The 12804-nt window shown below is 40.8% G+C and overlaps 1 pseudogene; it reads left to right on the forward strand.

Annotated features, from left to right (window-relative positions):
- Window positions 1-4786: 4786 nt before the first annotated feature.
- LOC136136669 (cytochrome b-c1 complex subunit 8 pseudogene) lies at window positions 4787-5035 on the forward strand (annotated as a pseudogene).
- Window positions 5036-12804: the final 7769 nt, after the last annotated feature.

The raw sequence follows: 12804 nt of genomic DNA on the forward strand, positions 1-12804 counted from the left end.
TTCGCTCTGGTCAGCTTTCAAAGCTAACTTGGCATTCTGGTGATACAAGCTCCACAAAGCTCTTGGAGTCAATACGTTTTATTGCTCAAACAGATGTCCAAAGACCACAATGCTTTTGATTGGGAAGTTTTTTGTTGTTGTTACTGTATTATATTAATAAACAATAGGCATTCATTTATTGTTACCCAACTAAAGCCCAAATTCTTTAATAGGTTCTTTATAACACTGTCTTATTGAGAAACCCCACTGGTCCCATGGTGTATGTTTTTGCTCACGGCAATGAGTAATAAACAAGACTTTTTTCAACTACCATTGTGTTCAGGATGGGCTCTAGCTGGAGGGCATTGATACTATGGAGTTCTTTCTAGACTGAGTAGAGACAATTCTCCATGTGAACAAGAGTCACTTTTATTTTACAATAAATAGAGTATGACTTGGATGAGGAGTCCTTCAGCTTGAACACCATGTCCAGTACAATTAAGATATACTTGCTTCGTCCATCATGATTAAGAAGTTGGGTTCAGATTCACACTGTCAGATTTCAAATTCTGGCCCCGCTGCTTACTATTTTTCTAGTCCCTGAATCTTCCTTAGTTGTCTCATCCTAAGGCTTGGATAATATTAGTTCCATCCCCACACGGTTGCCATGACCACTGAAGAGATGATGGCCATAAAGGACCAAGCACAGTGCCTGGCACATTTCAGGTCTCAACAAATCTTCATCATTATTAACATCACCTTTTACCCATAATGAAATCATTTTGCATGAGGAAGTTTAAGTGCATAGAAGAGAGTGTTATTTTAAGGTCTTTAAAAAATGTCCAGCACGTAGTAGACATTCAATGAATATTTTTGAATGAATGGGTACAACTTATTTGGTAATTTTTTTTCCCTGTAAAGTTGAGCATCAGTGAAGTTATTAAAAAGTGAAAACATACTAGGTATATTCCAAGTTGCCTTTTGGTATATTATTATTTAATGTGAATAACCAAAATTTGGGGATTTACTTTTAACTTCAGGGTTTCTTTGTTTTTTAGCACGAAGGGCGTATCTGGAGTATTATCAACCACTGAATTTTTTAGAGTAATGGTGTATGATCTAACAAATTTCTTTAAAATATATCGCTTTTGCTTAAAATTGGACAAATATCCATCCTGATGAGATGCTACAATCTTTTTTAAAGACGAAACTCCCGATACGATTTTTCACGGGTCTTACCAGTAGGTGGAATATTTTCACACAAGCCCACCCACTAAAGTGTCACTTGTTTCTAAATAAAGGTATCATTTACGCTTTGAAAAGAATATGTCCATCTATCATTCTTTTGAGGTTTAGGGAGGAAGATGCAAAAGCCAGCAAGATTCACCCTGGCAGCCATGATTTAGAACATATTGAAACAATCAAATTTGACGTTGTTAACAATTTATCTGGCTCAACCTTAATTCTGATGTACTGACAAGTGAAAATCTGGCAGAAACTCAGTGAACAAATTCCCTAATGTTTCAAGTGTTCTGTGACGCTTCCTTCCAAAATCCTTCAACTCAAGCCACACCCCAACTCTACCTTGGAACAATCTCTCACAGGCTTTCAACTTTGTTTTGTTATTGTCACGCAAGAATCAAGACAGGAGTTAAAAGGATTTAAATTGGTCTATATGTCTTTGTGTTTGTACATATATATGTTTACTTTTTTTTTTCTGTCAGAAATATTCCTAGTGAAATCTCAGTGATGGATTTTTAAATTTTTTTGATTTATGCAATATCTTGGCTGAAATGCTGCTTTTGATTAATGCACGAAAAAAAAGTTCCCAACCAAATTAATCCACAGCAGCAGTTCTCAAACTTCTCTGTATATTAGAATAAACTAGTTCATTTTACAAGTTTGGAGGCTGAGGCTGCATCCCATTCCAATGAAACCTCTGAGAGTGAAAACTAATCATCCATATTTCTGAAGCCCCCTCCCAAGTTGGTTCTAGTGTGTAGCCAAGTTTGGGATCAGCGATCCAACCTGGTAACTCATAGCGTCGTATGTGGTGAATAGCACTGGTACTAGCACTGGGAGCTTGTCAGAAATGCGGAGGGCTGGGTCCCTTCCTAGACCTACTGATTCAGAATCTGATCTAGACCACTGCTTCTCAAACTTTAATGCGCCATTGGATCTCTTGTCAAAACACAGATTTGAATTCAGTTGTTAAGTCATAGAGCCTAAGACTCTGCATTTCTAATAAGCTCTCAGAGGACACCCATGGTTCTGGTCCTAGACTAGTCTTTGAGAAGGATCTAGCTGGTAAAGTCTTTGAGTCATCTTCCTTGGGTCACAATCGTCACAGCCTCCAATCTAACAAGGATAATAACAGCTATGGCTTTTAGGCAACTACCACATACCAGACAATGGGTTAAGAGCTTCTTTTTTATACAAGCTCTATGAGAAAGAATTATGATAATTTATATTTAAAAAATAAATTATGGTTCAGAGAGGTATAGTGTGGCTCAAAGCTGCTCAGCTACCTCTATATCAAGGGCTCTCAGACTTCAGAGTGATTATGAATCCCTCAATGTGCTCAGTACATATGTAAATTATAAACTGCTTCAGTGTGGTTGAGGTGAGGGGACTCAATGATCTATCATCACCCTCAGAGATGGTCTGAGTCCCTTCCTAAGTTTCAACTGATGACATACAGACAACAGGATAGGACTATAAAGCAATGCTCAATGAACATGCCAAACTAACCCTAAAGGACTTCTACTTACCGACACTTTATAAGTGTTGTACTTAAACTTGCAAGACATACGATTGAAATGAATTTTTCAAGAGATGGGCTTCTTAGGTTTCTAATAAATGTGGGGATACCATCACTGGGCTTACCACTCTGGGACGTTCAAAATAAGTGTAATACACAGCACGTTTATGAAAACCATATTTAGAGGAGACATATAAACTCATAAAGTAGCTGAACAATAACACAAGGTGGCATATGGTAGATGCCAAATGGGCGACAGAGGCAGTACTCGTAATGAAAGTAGCTACCACTTACGGAATAACTATTATGTTGCAGATGTTTTATATAAATTGCCTCATTCTATCACTACAATCAAAGTAAGGTTACAATTAATACTTCTATTTTACAGATAAGGAAAAGGAAGCTCAAGGCGTTATGAAAATTTCCCAAGGACTCACCAATATTAAAAGCCAACCTGGGATTCCAACCACAGCTCTGTGTGACCCCAAATGCAATTCTATTTCTAGAATACCTAGATACCTACACCATCCTACCTCCTCTGTATTCTTGGAGGTCGGTGAAGGAAAACATGCAGCAACAGAGCAAGGTTTGTGAGGAGATTTTTACATGAGCTGTTTTTATAAAGACTGCTGAGAATCTGATAAGCCGAGAAGGGGCAGGAAGAGAAATTGAACCAGGAAAAGAGATTGGTCAGGGAGCAGTGTCAGGAAACAAAGGGGTGTTGAAGTTTGATAAGAAATGATTTGTTTGGGGAAGAAGTGTGGGGAGAAGTGCATAAGCTAAGAACGTTATAAAGGACCTTAACAATCCTCTCAGGGATACTGGTCTAAGGACAGTGTGGTCTGACAGGAGTTTTCAGGAGAGGGAGAGAAATGATAATCCTAGAGTTTTCATAGCACGTGTAAGACCCCAGTGTACTGAATGGTTTGTAGGCTAAGGAAGGAAGGATTTTGTGAAGGACTCTAATAAGCCTCACTGAAGTTCCAAAGGAATAGTAAAACGAGCAGATTTGTGGATGGGGGCGGGGCAGAGGGGTTCCTTATGGAACCTGGAAACATAAAGCAGTGATGTCTTGACAGTTCCAAATTGCAGAGTTCTAAGGGATTTGGAATTTTCTCCAGGCAGTGGAAAGCCATTATGAAGATCAGTCTAGGAGAGACTGGAAACAGCAGGACTTCTCGGAAAACAATAAAGTTTTGATTTGAGGTGTTGAAAAGAAAGTATAAATAATAGGAACCAAGAATCTATAGGAGATCAGGAAACACAGGGTGACTGGAACGTTGGCATTCTGAGGAAATTCAGAATGATGAGAAGGTGGTAATGCCTGGAAGAATGTGAGCTGGTCATCTATTTACCCCTACTTAACATCTGGACTTTGAAGTCATAGCGTAAAGGAAACAAATACCGAGTAGGATACATTTTCCTTTCAAAAAACCCTTGGCGACAATAATAATAGCTTATGTCTGTACACTTTGTTTTTTATTTATATGTTTTATTATTTTATTCAAAGGACTCTTAAATAAATTACCTAATTGAAATCTCACTTATCCATGAAGAAGTTAGGGTAGAAATTATCACCCACATTTTCTATGTCAGGAAAGCAAGGCAGAGACAGATTCAGTCATTTACTTGAGGCCACTCAGAGTATAAATGGCCAAGGCAGAACTGGTCCCGTGGTTGTGTTTCAAGTCCACGATCAGTCTCCTACAGCAAAGACAGCGAATCCTAGGCAGGAGAAAGCTGGGCTGAATGGGGATGAGCACATGGGTTTGTGTAGCAGTGCGTCATTCCTTGGATTAGTCCATAAAGCAGAAGACAATTCAATAAAAGTAGGCAATGACTTTGCACTTTGTCATTAGGCTTAAGTTACAGAGGTACGTCTCATCAGTTTCCAGGAAAGTGAGAGAGCAAGAGGAATAAAAGTTGGTTAAAGGTGAGGGTTTTTTCTCTTTTTTGAAGTGCGTGTTATCTGTGTCTAAATGTGGAATGGGAGGCCGGTGGATCCTGCGCTGCAGAGGGAGAGGCGACCTCGGCGCCGCAGCGACCATGGGCCGCGAGTCTGGGCATCTGATGCGGGCGCGGCCTGTGATCACCGACAGCTTGTCGCCCTTGGAGCAGCGCGCCTTCCCGCACTGCTTCAGCAAGGGCATGCCCAACACGCTGCACCGCACTCAGGCGCGCACCCTTCGCGTCGTGCCGCCACTTGTAGTGTTTTATTTTGTCTACACGTGGGGAACACAGGAGTTTGAGAAATCCAAGAGGAAGAATCCAGCTGCCTATGAAAATGACAAATGAACAACTCATCTGGATAACGGTCCCTTGTCTCTGAAAGACTCTTCTCTGGGAGAGGAGTCTACATTGTAGTGTCTCGAAGACACAATAAACTTATTAGAGGCCGCAAAAAAAAAAAAAAAAATGTGGAACGCTTTGCGTGAATCGTTGACCCCTTAATTACTGAGTTCTAAAGCTATTCACCTGCCTGATGAGAAGAAGCCCACTCCAAATGAGGGCTCTTGGAGTCAACAACTCTCAGATACTGATCGTGACCCAAAGCAGGCATGGAGGTTATTTAAAGTTTCTCACACTCCAACTGGGCAGGGAGGTGAGGAACCTTAAGATTGCCTATGCCTCTGCTTACATCCAACACTGCCTTTTGGAAGGAAACAAACAAATAAAAACAATGAAATTCTGGAGACCTGGATATACCAGTCTATAGATTGCATATACCTTGAGCAAGTCATTTAACCACTTTGTGCCTCAGTTTCTTGTCTATCAACTGACAATAAAAGGCATTAATTTCTAAATCTGTTTACTGATTTAGTGCATAAATTGAAGACCTTACAATATGCCAAGTGTTGAGTTTAGTGCTGAAGATCCGCATGGGGTAACACAGGCTCTAGCCCAAATGAAACTTGGGGATTACCTAGAGAAATTAATAGTAAGTCAATAATTACAAAAATTAAGACCTCAATGTTTTAGTGAGGCTCTCTAGAATGAAGGGATTTCTAAACTTAAGACACAATATAAAAGCAATTAATTTTAAGGTCGGGGAAGAGAGCTAAGTCTTATGGAGAACCTACTATCTATTAGGTATTATGGTTAGATCTTCACATGCATTTTCTAATTTAATCTTCCCCTAAAATCACACATTATCTGCTATTATATGTGTTTTCCCATAAAGGAACAAAGGTCGGGGAACTTCATTCAATCGCCAAAATTCAACATATTGTGGTGCCTAAGAACCCAAATTCTGGAGTTAGGTTATGTGAGTTCAAATCCCAGCTCTGCCTCTTATCATCTGTGAACTTGGGAAATTATTTAACTTTCCCTTTATCTTAGTTATCTCATCCATAAGATGAGAATAATAATATTACCCAGATCATAGGGTCGTTGTGAGAATTAAATGAGTTCATTGTGCCTGGCCAAAAGGAAGTGTTACAGAAACATTAACTAACATATTATTCTTAACATTAGTTGGTTTGATAGTCAATTTCATGTGTCAACTTAGCTAGGTCATGCTGCCCATTTGTTTGGTATAACGTCAGTCTAGCTGTTGTTGCTGTGGAGGTATTACCATCCACGTCAGTAGGTTTTCAATGAAGCAGTTTACTCTCCGTCATGTGGCTGGGCCTTATCCAATCAGTTGAAGGCTAAGGCAAAGACGGAGGTTTCCTAAAGGAGAAGGGTTTCAGCCACAAGACAGTAACATAGAAGCTCTGCTTGATGTCAATCCCAAACTCCCAATGTATCTCTCTCCCTCACCTTTCCCCTTGGGTAACTATAAGTTTGGGATTGACATATACACACTATTATATTTAAAACAGATTACCAACAAGGACCTACTATATAGCACAGGGAACTCTGCTCAATATTCTGTAATCACCAAAATGGGAAAAGAATTTGAAAAAGAATGGATAGATGTGTATGTATAGCTGAATCACTTTGCTGTACACCTGTAACTAACACAACATTGTAAATCAACTATACTCCAACATGAAATGAAAATTTTTAAAAATAAAGCAATTTAAGGGGAAAAGAAAAAACCTGCTTGAGTTTCCAGCTTGCCTGGCCTGCCCTGTGGAATTTGGACTCAAGACTAGGTCACCTCTTCCCTGAATTTCCAGCCTGCTGGCTTACCATATGGGTTTTGGACTCATAAGCTCCCATAATAGGATGTATCCTATTGGTACTGTTTCTCTGAAGACTCTGACTAATACAGTTGATAAAGTCTGAATGTGAATCCAGCTCTGATTGCAAAGGTCAGTTCTTCATTTCAAAGTTCCTGTCGTTAAAAGCTGTTCAATCTGTACTGCTCTCTTTTACCAATTTGTTTTTTAAAAAACAAACAAGGATTTTGATGAGTTTTTACTGAAAAAGGCAGTGGCAATCAAGTCCAAAGAGACCTGACTACAGGTCTTTTCTCTTTGCTGTCCAGAACGTTCCTTCCCTGAGGGCTTTGTCACGGTGAATGGGGCCACAGCTGACAAGTCACATTTCTTTCATAATAGAGAAAAAAGTTTAAAATGAGACTTTCATTAGTTTTTGCACTGCCCTAATTTCTTTTCTCCTTTGCTTTCACACCAGCTGCAGACTTTAATTAAACTGTGGCAAGTCTCCTAAACTTGGCGGGCTTTCCAGAGAAAACAAGGGCATCTCCTCCCAGGACAGATCTTTCCTGGAGTCCTCCAGCTTGCATTTATTTTCCCCAACTGTCTGGATTACTGGCTACAAACTTTGCCTGTCCTCATACCTTGTTTCCTCCCTTTTGTTCTCTCTCACTTCACAGATTTCACTAGAACTTCCTGAGCCATGTGTTACTGCCATGACTAATTCTACGTAATATTTCATGGCTGTAATTATGGTAAATTACTACACTGGTTTATCATTTTGACTCTTTAAAGCACCATTCATAGCCACAGGATAAAACTATCATATCTGTGTTTACGGATGAAATTAATCCACCCCTTTATTATAGGCAGTGATAAAATGAGAGTTGAAAAGGAAGCTCAGTCTTATTAGGAGGTAGACAATGACAAATATATCCTGGACCATCTCAAAATACTCCTGAGGGCTTCCCTGGTGGCACAGTGGTTGAGAGTCTGCCTGCCGATGCAGGGGACACGGGTTCGTGCCCCAGTCCAGGAGGATCCCACATGCCGCAGAGCGGCTGGGCCCGTGAGCCATGGCCGCTGAGCCTGCGCGTCCGGAGCCGGTGCTCCGCAATGGGAGAGGCTACAACAGTGAGAGCCCCGCGTACCGCAAAAAAAAAAAAAAAAAAAAAAAATACTCCTGAAACTCAGTGGCTATGTACCCTGGGCCCTGCTTTCTGCACCTGTTCTGTGATTATCAAACTGTGTAATACAGACAGCTGAAACCCACAAGTTACTTCATCATTGCTTATATGGCAAGGTTATTTAAAAAACAGTATATTTATTTATGAGACATTTCCTTCTGCAGAGATTCTTCTGCAAGCTGCATCACAGTACCCTTCCCACCTTGAAATAATATGAGACAGCTTACAGGAAAATTATAGAAAATGTTGATGTAAAGACAGTAACAACTGAATATATAAGGAGGGGTCAGGGACTGCACAAATGACAGGGGGAAGAAGTTGAGAATCAAAGACTATGGAGAAGAAATATGCACGTATCTTTTGCTGAGGAAAGATAATACAGGGGAACAGCAGGAAAGGGTACTGGGAAATAGCTGAAGACAAGGTTTTTAGACCAAAAGAGGTGATATCCAGAAGGTCCAGGAGAGCAAGCAAGAATCAAAAGAAACCTAAGATTATCCTCCTTCTAAAACCTAACCAGGATTCACCTATATAAAGAGCATTCTTTACCAAATAATAACCTCAGGCCATCTTAGTTAAGCACTAGATGTTAAGTACTTCAGCAAATATTTACAGAGAATCTACATGTCTGGTCCTCAACTAGGCACTGGAATGTAGCAGTGAACAAGAGAATTATGGAACTTGCCTGCAAGATGCTCACAGTTCAATTAGAAAGAGACACATTCAATAAATAATCTTTTGATAGTTTATTCTACTTAGAAGTGTTAGAAGTTCTATAAAGAAAAAATACAGGGTATTATGAGAGCACATCATGGGGCGGGGTTGTTTTAGCTAGCCAGAAAGCTCAAAGCAAACCTCCCTGAGGAAGTGATATTTTCAAACCTAAAAATGAGTAAGGCTTCACACAGGCCGTTCCCTCTGCCTGGAACTCCTCCCTTCCCTTGTGGCCAAGAGCCTAAGGGGGAAAAAGCCTGACCCTCAGAATGAAGAGTAGCACGCTTAGAGGACAGTGAGGGGGGAGGAAAGGGCCTGAGGTGAGGGGGTGGGGGGTGACTTAGGAAGACTGTGCCAGGGATTCACAGACCACGTGAAGAATTTGAACTTTCTTATCAGAGCAAAGAGAAGTAACTTCAGCATTTCAAATGAAGGAACAACATGACTGGATTTGCATTTTTAAAAGATACCCTCTTACGAGAACAGGTCCCAGGTAGAAGAGCAGGACCAGGGGCTATCGGAAGGTAACCTCAGCGACTGGTTTGTACTGAGAACACTATTTGGCAGGCGTTGCGCTTGATGTATGCGAACTCACTTTGCCTCACTCTATGTGGCTGGGATTAAGGGCTGGTTTTCTGGGCATGTTGCAAAGGACCAGCTCAGTCAGCAAGTGCCTGGCACGCGGAAGAGCCCTGCACCGGGGTTTTAAGGCTCTGTGTTGTCTGTTTTGAAATTCCTAATAATTTGATCATTGCATGACTGAAGATGTGGCTGGAACAATGGAGACTGCCCGGGGCTTAGTCCTGCCTCCTTTGCCCTCTCTGCCCCTCTCAGATGGGTTCTCAGCTGTCTGCTCCCAGTACCCTGGCACCCTGGGTCCTACCAGACCTCCCCACTCCATCCCTGCCCCATGACCACAGCCACTCTTTCCCCTGGGGAATGATGGAGTCATGTCAGCCTGAGAAGGCTTGCTTTCCATCATCGTCCTGTGCCCGCAGCAGGCCCCTCCCCTCCACAAGAGTATAGGATGGAGCTCAGACACGTGTTGGCCATCCCTGCCCGCTGTCCAGGGCTGGCAGCACCACGGGGTGTTTCGCGGGTGACTTTTCAGGGATGAGCCCTTCACCTACCCCAGTCCAGGCACCAAGCACATTCTAGCACAGAGAATGAAAACTCTTGGAGGTCACCACTGGCCCGGGACTGGGTGGGCAGGCCCAGAGACAGGAGATTGACTGGGACATGTTGCCTTGGTCTGGCAGCTGACTGACCTGCTGTCACCTGCCCTCACAGGGTGTGACCCTAGGCCACCTGTGGAGTCTGCATGAGGATTTCCACCCCTGAGGGAGCATGACAGGAAATAGCAAAAACAAAAAACAAGAACACACAAAATAATACCATGACAATTTAAGAGACAGACTGCAGAAGAAAGCTCTATATCTTAGTACCGTTAATGGCTTTATCCTGCTCTTTGAACAATGGTCTTTAAACTTCACTCTGCACTAGGTTACACAAATTAGGTAGCCAGTCTCACACATTATTGTTACCACATTTTCCAGATATGGAAATTAAATTCTGTGTGGCCAGCCATGTGACACAGGGCAAGTTGTTTAAGCTCTCAGAGCTCAGGATCTCTTTATTGTTGTTGTTGGCTTTTTGTTCTCTTTTTACATCTTTATTGGGGTATAATTGCTTTACAATGGTGTGTTAGTTTCTGCTTTATAACAAAGTGAATCAGTTATACATATACATATGTTCCCATATCTCCTCCCTCTTGAGTCTCCCTCCCTCCCACCCTCCCTATCCCACCCATCCAGGTGGTCACAAGGCACCGAGCTGATCTCCCAGTGCTATGCGGCTGCTTCCCAATAGCTATCTATTTTACGTTTGGTAGTGTATATATGACCCTGCCACTCTCTCACTTTGTCACAGCTTACCCTTCCCCCTCCCCATATTCTCAAGTCCATTCTCTAGTAGGTCTGTGCCTTTATTCCCATCTTACCCCTCAGTTCTTCATGACATTTTTTTTCTTTGATTCCATATATATGTCTTAGCATACGGTATTTGTCTTTCTCTTTCTGACTTACTTCGCTCTGTATGACAGAGTCTAGGTCCATCCACCTCACTATAAATAACTCCGTTTCATTCCTTTTTATGGCTGAGTAATAGTCCATTGTATATATGTGCCACATCTTCTGTATCCATTCATCCGATGATGGACACTTAGGTTGTTTCCATCTCCAGGCTATTGTAAATAGAGCTGCAATTAACATTTTGGTACATGACCCTTTTTGAATTACGGTTTTCTCAGGGTATATGCTCAGTAGTGGGATTGCTGGGTCATATGGTAGTTCTATTTTTAGTTTTTTAAGGAACCTCCATACTGTTCTCCGTAGTGGCTGAACCAATTCACATTCCCACCAGCAGTGCAAGAGTGTTCCCTTTTCTCCACACCCTCTGCAGCATTTATTGTTTCTAGATTTTTTGATAATGGCCATTCTGACCGGTGTGAGATGATATCTCATTCTAGTCTTGATATGCATTTCTCTAATGATTAATGATGTTGAGCATTCTTTCATGTGTTCGTTGGCAGTCTGTATATCTTCTTTGGAGAAATGTCTATTTAGGTCTTCTGCCCATTTCTGGATTGGGTTGTTTATTTGTTATTGAGCTGTATGAGCTGCTTATAAATTTTGGAGATTAATCCTTTGTCAGTTGCTTCATTTGCAAATATTTTCTCCCATTCTGAGGGTTGTCTTTTGGTCTTGTTTATGGTTTCCTTTGCTATGAAAAGTTTTGAAGTTCCATTAGGTCCCATTTGTTTATTTTTGTTTTTATTTCCATTTCTCTAGGAGGTGGGTCAAAAAGGATCTTGCTGTGATTTATGTCATAGAGTGTTCTGCCTATGTTTTCCTCTAAGAGTTTGATGGTGTCTGGCCTTATATTTAGGTCTTTAATCCATTTTGAGCTTATTTTTGTGTATGGTGTTAGGGAGTGTTCTAATTTCATTCTTTTACATGTACCTGTCCAGTTTTCCCAGCACCACTTATTGAAGAGGCTGTCCTTTCTCCACTGTACATTCCTGACTCCTTTGTCAAAGATAAGGTGACCATATGTGTGCAAGTTTATTTCTGAGCTTTCTATCCTGCTCCATTGATCTATATTTCTGTTTTTGTGCCAGTACCATACTGTCATGATTACTGTAGCTTTGTAGTAGAGTCTGAAGTCAGGGAGCCTGATTCCTCCAGCTCTGTTCTTCATTCTCAAGATTGCTTTGGCTATTCGGGGTCTCTTGTGTTTCCATACAAATTGTGACATTTTTTGTTCTAGTTCTGTGAAAAATGCCAGTGGTAGTTTGATAGGGATTGCATTGAATCTGTAGATTGCTCTGGGTAGTAGAGTCATTTTAACAATGTTGATTCTTCCAATTCAAGAACATGGTATATTTCTCCATCTCTTTGTATCATCTTTAATTTCTTTCATCAGTGTCTTATAATTTTCTGCATACAGGTCTTTTGACTCCTTAGGTAGGTTTATTCCTAGATATTTTATTCTTTTTGTTGCAGTGGTAAATGGGAGTGTTTTCTTGATTTCACTTTCAGATTTTTCATCATTATTGTATAGGAATGCCAGAGACTTCTGTGCATTAATTTTGTATCCTGCTACTTTACTAAATTCATTGATTAGCTCTAGTAGCTTTCTGGTAGCATCTTTAGGATTCTCTATGTATAGTAACATGTCATCTACAAACAGTGACTGCCTTACTTCTTCTTTTCCGATTTGGATTCCTTTTATTTCCTTTTCTTCTCTGATTGCTGTAGCTAAAACTTCCAAAACTATGTTGAATAAGAGTGGTGAGAGTGGGCAACCTTGTCTTGTTCCTGATCTTAGTGGAAATGGTTTCAGTTTTTCACCATTGAGGACAATTTTGGCTGTGGGTTTGTCATATATGGCCTTTATTATGTTGAGAAAAATTCCCTCTATGCCTACTTTCATTAGGGTTTTTATCATAAATGGGTGTTGAATTTTTTTGAAAGCTTTCTCTGCATCTATTGAGATG

The sequence above is a fragment of the Phocoena phocoena genome, chromosome 16 (assembly GCF_963924675.1).
Source record: "Phocoena phocoena chromosome 16, mPhoPho1.1, whole genome shotgun sequence".
Taxonomy (NCBI): domain Eukaryota; kingdom Metazoa; phylum Chordata; class Mammalia; order Artiodactyla; family Phocoenidae; genus Phocoena; species Phocoena phocoena.